Below are 6739 nucleotides of genomic sequence, written 5' to 3' on the forward strand. Positions count from 1 at the left end.
GCGCGGCGGGTGCGGGGCGCTGCGGCCGGCGGCCGGCTGCCTCTAGGCTCGGCTGGCGCAGGACTGAGCGCCCGAGCCGGAGCTCCCCACATGCTCCTGATTAACATACACCATTACATCATGGGCTTGGCAGGAGCGCCGCGCGGGGGGAGCGGGCCGGCGGCGGGGGCGGCACGCGGGGGGAGGATCCCGGACGGCGGGGGGAGCGGATTCCTCAGTGGGCGCGGGGGCCGGGGGGAGGAGCCGGCGCGCCGAGGGGCGGGCTGGGGGAGCGGGAGTGCGGCCGCGAAGTTTGGGGAAGGGGAGGGGCCCGGGCGAATTCCTCCCCGCGGCCGCCGGCGAGTTCAGGGGGGCAGAGCACTCTAGGCGCCCGAGCCAGGCAGAGGGGGACCTGGACGGCGCCGGAGCAGGGGCAGTGCTGCCACCCGCTGCTCGTCCTTGGGAATGTGGCTCGCCAGCGCGGGTGACCCCGCGGCGCTGTGGGGCGCGTGGGTGGCTGCGTGCGGCGGACACCTAGGGTCACCGCCGCTAGGGGCCAGCCAGGATCCGATAGGCGCGGGGGCAATCTGCGGGAGAGGGCGAGAAGCATTGCGCGGGGCTCCGCGAGACCCTCGACCCAGGAGCGCGGGGAATCCTGGTTCGACCATCCTCGCCGGGGCGCGCGCCGGTGCCCAGTGCCTCGTGGTCCCCAGGCAACTGCCGTCCCGGGCCGGGCGGGCGGCTTCTCTACCGCGCTCGGAAGCTGTGCGGGACCAGCGGGTTGCAAGTTTCGTCCGGGGCGACTGGGAGGCGGGGCGAGGCCACCTGTCTGCGCGCCTGAGTCGCTGCCCAACCTCATCTGGACCTGGAGCGCGCCCCGTGCTTCCTGCTAGTCTCCAAAATAGAGGAATGGGTAAAAATACCCCCTAACCTCAAAACCGCTGTATCTTTTAAAGCGAGATCACTAGGAGGATCTAGAGGACCAAATCCGGGTGATCAAGCCAAACCTGAGTCCTCTGGCACTTTTCTCCGAGACTGAGCCCTACCTGCTCTCCTGAATACAATATTTTGACGATAAAGCACCTGGAGCAGAATTCCACTGTTAACACTTTCCGTCTTTCCAGTCCTGCCCTGGAATTTCCATCTTTTCTTGCTTCCTGCCTGGGATTTAGTTTCTGCAGCGTGGGGGTCGTGGCAGCATCTGCTAAGCTACTGAGCAGGGTCTTGTGGAACTGCAAAGTTTTAGATTTTTTTTTCTTTCCAGAGAATGTTACCCGACAAAGAAAGATATCTGCATCATTTATTGAATATTTTACCCTATTTAGAAAAGAGGATACTGGAGTCATTGTTTTGCTTTAGGTCTGTTTTATTAGCAGAGAGGCAGAGAAGCTTGACAGATCATTCCCTGGCACTGCTGTCAGTGAGCTAGTCCCCAGCTGTGACTTCCACTGGGAGGTGCATGCTTACCGTACAAGGTAAGGGGTCCCCATCGGGGACTTTTGAAAGTTCCCAAGAGTGAATGTGAAAACCAAAGAAGCATCAGCAACTTATTGTCACCTGCTGTTTATTAAAAGAACAGAACAGCTGAAAAACAAAACAAAAACCCACCCCCGGGGCAAGTAGCAACTCTGTTAATGCTGAAAAAAGAAAATAGCGCCATCTAGTGGAAGAATACTTCATCCAGGGACACAGGCTGCCCAGGGCCGAGGACTCCTTGCCTCTGGCCCAGCCTTTCTCCCTGAGGAGTGGAAGAAGGAAAGGGATGCCCTCAAGCTAAGTAAGAAGTGTGGCTTTAAATGTGAATTTTTGTTCAACAGGAGCCAATGCTCAGCTATTATAGTTAAAAAATGGATGAGTACTCAACCACCAGATCACTTGAAACCTGAGTGAGAATATACTTTCTTGAGAGGATAAAGGAAAAATAATATTTTTTAAAAGAAACGATGAGGGAGATATTGCTGTCTGTGATCATTATTTTCCTTTTTATTTCTTTGAAAAATTCTCTATCCCTCCTTGAAGCCAAGGACCAGGTTGCCAGGGACTGTGGCGTCCTTGGGTCATGCCTAGCGCCCTGTAAAAGGGGTTGTTGCCAGAAGCTGCTCAATGGACAAAAGACGAACCTTCCAACCAGTGCATTAATGCCTGCAGCACAGCTTTGCTTTCCTCCTCCTGGGAGGGAAAAGCATTGATGTTTGCTTGATGAACAACACTTTTGGTCCTATAACTCCCAGGTTTCGAGGATTACTAATTCTGGAAAAATGAGTACCATATTTATTCATCAATGTCAGAGATCTAGATATTATTGTTTTAAGAGGCATCCCAAGGAGTCCAAGTCTATAAATTTTTAAATTCCTATTTCTTCTAGCAGTAAAATCATAGACTATGTGGGCCAGAGCTAATTTAACAAATTAGTAAAAGTATTAAAATCTGTACTTATAGGTATCTAGCAATGAATCCTTCCCTTCCATCCAGTCACTCAGTCAAAATATATTGAGTACTTATTGTGCGCAAGGACATCAAGAGAATAGGCCAGGTGTGGTGGCGCAGGCCCGCAATCTCAGCACTTGGGAGGTTGAGGCAGGAGGATTCCTGAGTCTGAGGCCAGCCTGGGCTACATAATGAACTCAAGGCCAGCCTGAACTACACGGTAAGACCACTCCCCCCAAAAAATGAGATGACAAAGACGTATGGACATCTTTTATCTAACAAATGCTCATGTAACATTTATCTATACACATATCAGATATGTAATTAATATATAAAGGAAATATGTAAACAAAATTTCACATATTTATGACATATATGTCATAGGAAACAATGTAAGGAGATTGCACCAAGGAACAGGAAAGCCAGTAACTACAGTGATTTTTCTTTTTCTTTTTTTTTTCCATTCTATTCTATTTATTTTATTTTTACAGTGATTTTTCTAGATGGTAGAATCACTGAGGAATTTTTTCTTGTCTCTCTATATTTTCTAGTTTCCCTTTAAGTTAATGCTGGTGAGGTCACCAAGACTCAAATTGAAGTGGAAAAGTGTCTCAAAGAAACTCTTTCAGCCTAGTGCCTGGCTCCGTAGCCCAGGGCTTGTCCGGCATGACAAAGGCCCTGGCTTCTATCCCCAGTGCTGCAAACAAAACAAAACAACCAACAAGCAAACCCCTGCACTGTAACACTGAGGTCTGTGACTCCTGAGACTTGGGCATGAGACGGTTTTGTTTTTTGCAGGGTCTTGCCCTCACCTCGGTCTGCAGTCCCCTGCCTGGCCCACACATGTCTCCAGCCAGCTCAGACAGTGCTACATTGCAGACTTCCCTTAACTGCAAAGATGATGAGGTCTAGTCATTGTCTCCTCTGGACTTCTCTTCAACATTGCTTCCATAGATTCAGTCAATAAAAAATATTTAAGGATATACTGTGGCAAGATAGCTCAGCGAACTAAGCGCCTGCTTAGGCAAGTGCAACAGGATTTGATCCAAGGTACCACATACCGTGCTGGGCCCGCCCCCAGGGGTGCTGAGCCAGCGACTGAGTCTGGGCGTGGTGGCACGCACCTGTAATCCCAGTGTTGGGGAGGCTGAAAACAGGAGGATCACTGTGAGTCCGAGCTGTGTAGCTAGACCCTGCACAAAATACAAAAAAATAAATAAATAAAATGTAAGGATATGAAGGTGGAAGAGGAGGTCTGGAATCTTCCACATCGCCCCCAAAGGACACTCCTGAGTGCTTGTTCGCATGCACATATGCACACATACAACTGAAACGCCCACTAGGACGTGACCCACAGGAAAGCCTCATGCAGGGCTGAGAGTCCAACGGAAGCAGCAATTCTGTGGGAAATGAAGGAGGACACTGCAGACTCACTGCTTTTTGAGCTGGTGTTCACTGGATAAGGAGATTAGCATATTTGGATTACCTGATAATCTAATATTTAGGAATCTACCCCCCTCCCAAAGTCAAGGCATTGTTACTATAAAATATCACAGGGGCTGGTGAGATGGCTCAGTGGTCTAAAGCACCTACTTAGAACAAGCTTAGCAAAGCACAGGGACCGCGGTTCAATCCCCCAGCACCACATGCCAGCCAGCCCCGCCCCCTGGTGGGCTGAGCTGGCCACACACACACACACACACACAAATATTTAAAAAAAATATCACAGATACAAGTATGAATACGAAAATATTAATTTAGCGCTTTGAAATAGCAAAACACTGGAATACCTCTGTATAATGCAATAAATAAATGAGCCTTCACACCAAGTTTGATGCACCTATTTTTAATGGTGAGTTACAGTTGAGAAAAATGCTTCAAAATATAACAGACCGATGAACACAGGGATAGATCAATAAGTAAATCTGTGATAAATGCAATAAAATGTTAATTGTAGAACATAGGTGGTAAGTTTATTGGTATGACCCAATAGTCCCTGTACGTTTAAGAATGTTTATACTAAGTTGTCAGAGAATAAAAAGGAACAAATCGATATTACATGTAAAATGACATTTTAAAGAAATCTGCAATGAGATTCTATGTTTGTGGTTATGAAAGCCAGCAAGAGCGAGAGTCCTAGGCCTCAGAACTCGGCCTTGTCACTTACTAGCTTCGTATGACCTTGTACAAGTCCCTTCCCAGTCTGTGCCTCAGTTTTACAGGAACTACATCTGCCTTGCTTTTGCTATGAGAATAAGTTTCCTAAAGCAGTGCAAGCCATACGGTAGCTGTTCAATAAAATCCATCATTAGCTCTGCTGGAGAGGGGAAAGAGGGTGCATGGAACATACATGGAATGGAGATGTGGCGTATTCTACGTGGAACAGAGGAAGGACACACAGCTGAATGAAGCACTGTATTGTATTCATTCATTCATTGTTTGTGTAATACAACCTCATGAAGACAAGATCAGGAAAACCCAGAAAGAGGGACACACTCTGACATAACTGCCCGGGAAGGACAGCAGAAGGACTGTCCCAGATTAAAAGACACAAAAGGCACATAACAGCCATAGGCAATGTCTGATCTTTGATTGTATCCAGGTTTGAAAATACAGCTGTCAAAGACATTTCAGGGACAATCCGGAAGACCTTTAACCTAGGCTGGGAAGTAGCTTGTGTGGGGGAATTAATCTTAATTTCATTTAAGCGTGATCATGGTTCTGTGGTTGTGAAGAATACTTTTTGGTTATTTTTAAAATTGTGTATTAGCATATGTCTGCAGAACAGAATGTTTACATTCCTGCTGGAGAATTGGCACGTACCTATCACACATCTTCGTTCCTTTTTAAAATCTCTCTCCGCCCCTTCTTTCTCCTGTCTCTTGGTCCCCTTTCTATTTTAGAAAGATCTATCTCCCTACTTCCTGGGATCTATCTTTGATTTTGCTCTTTGTGTATGTTTGGGTTTCTTGTACAAGAGAAGCCACGCAGTGCGTGAGCTTAGGTCCCGACTCCTTTATTCACACTATGGGCTCGGGCTACATCCACTTTCCTACAAATGATTCATTTGTCTTTACAACAGAGGAGTACCCCGCTGTGTGTAAGTACCACTGTCTCGTTATCCATTCACCTGTGTACTTATTTACAGATGTTTGCACTGAGATGTTTGAGAAGGGAGTCGGGATGTTTGCAACTTACTTTGAAATAACTCCGCACACAACACGTGCCTAAAAATAGACTGAGCAAACGTGATAGGTATGGTGTGGCTGAGCCGGTGTACTTTTCACTCGGTGCCTTCAACTTTTCACTCTAATTTTTTTCAGATTTTTCTTACTGAAAAGCTTTAAAACAAGCTAGGACAGTTTTAAAGGATGGAGATGTGGTTTGGGGACAGCATTCACAGTGGCGAGGTATGCAGGTCCCTAGTCAGTGACGCCTGTGTTTGACATGCAGAGACACAAATTGTAACATGATAAAGGCGCAGTGCCGCTCGGAGTAGGGCCATGAAACTTGAGCATCAGGGTCTCTGGGGTCTTGTGAACAACCTAGATCCCTGAGCTGTCCTGCAGATGCGGCAAATCCATGTCTGTGGAGGTCCCAGGTGCGCCTCGGAGGCAGCGTTTCCCCACGCATCCCTGTTCCAGGTGCACATGACTCTGGGCATGTGGGGCTCACCTGCGCACAGGTGTGCAAAGCTTGTGCGGGAAGGGCTGCAGGTGTGGAGAAAGGAGTGTGCCAGAGCAAGGGCGGTCCCTCCCCCCTTCTGGTGGTGCTCTCGATGTCTCCAGTGTCCTCCAGCAGGTGTCTTCCCAAGAGCACCCAGAGGCTGTTGCCTCTTGCACAAAGCGTGTGGCTCCTGCGGGCTCACTATATAAACTCCTACTCTAGATTGCTCGAGGCAAGCACGACACTAGTGCAGCAGGCTTTGTGTCGGGCGCTGGAAGCTGACCTAATTCCCTCCCTCCCCTCTTTCCTCCCTTTTCCTCCTCCCCTTTCTCCTCCCTCTCTTCTTCTTCATCCTTCTTTCTAGAAAGACAGGAGAGCCCTGGTGAGTTTACTAGGGTAAATACGTCCTTTTGGAGGCTTCTGGGTCCGAGTTCCTCCTCCAAGCAGCCATACTCCTATGGACTTCTACCATTTATGGGGACCAAGAGAGTCTGGCACCAGAAGAGGGTTTTGGTCATGGTATGGGGGGGCTCCACCAAGCACACAGCAAATAGCCCTGCCTCCTCAGTATGCTGCCCGCCTTCAGTGCCCCCCTTTCCGGCCTAGCTCCTCAGATGATACCCCAAGCTCCTGGCCACCCCAGACCTTCACACTTGCTCCTCCTGGC

The sequence above is a fragment of the Octodon degus genome, unplaced genomic scaffold (genome assembly GCF_000260255.1).
Source record: "Octodon degus isolate 3935 unplaced genomic scaffold, OctDeg1.0 scaffold00102, whole genome shotgun sequence".
Lineage (NCBI taxonomy): Eukaryota > Metazoa > Chordata > Mammalia > Rodentia > Octodontidae > Octodon > Octodon degus.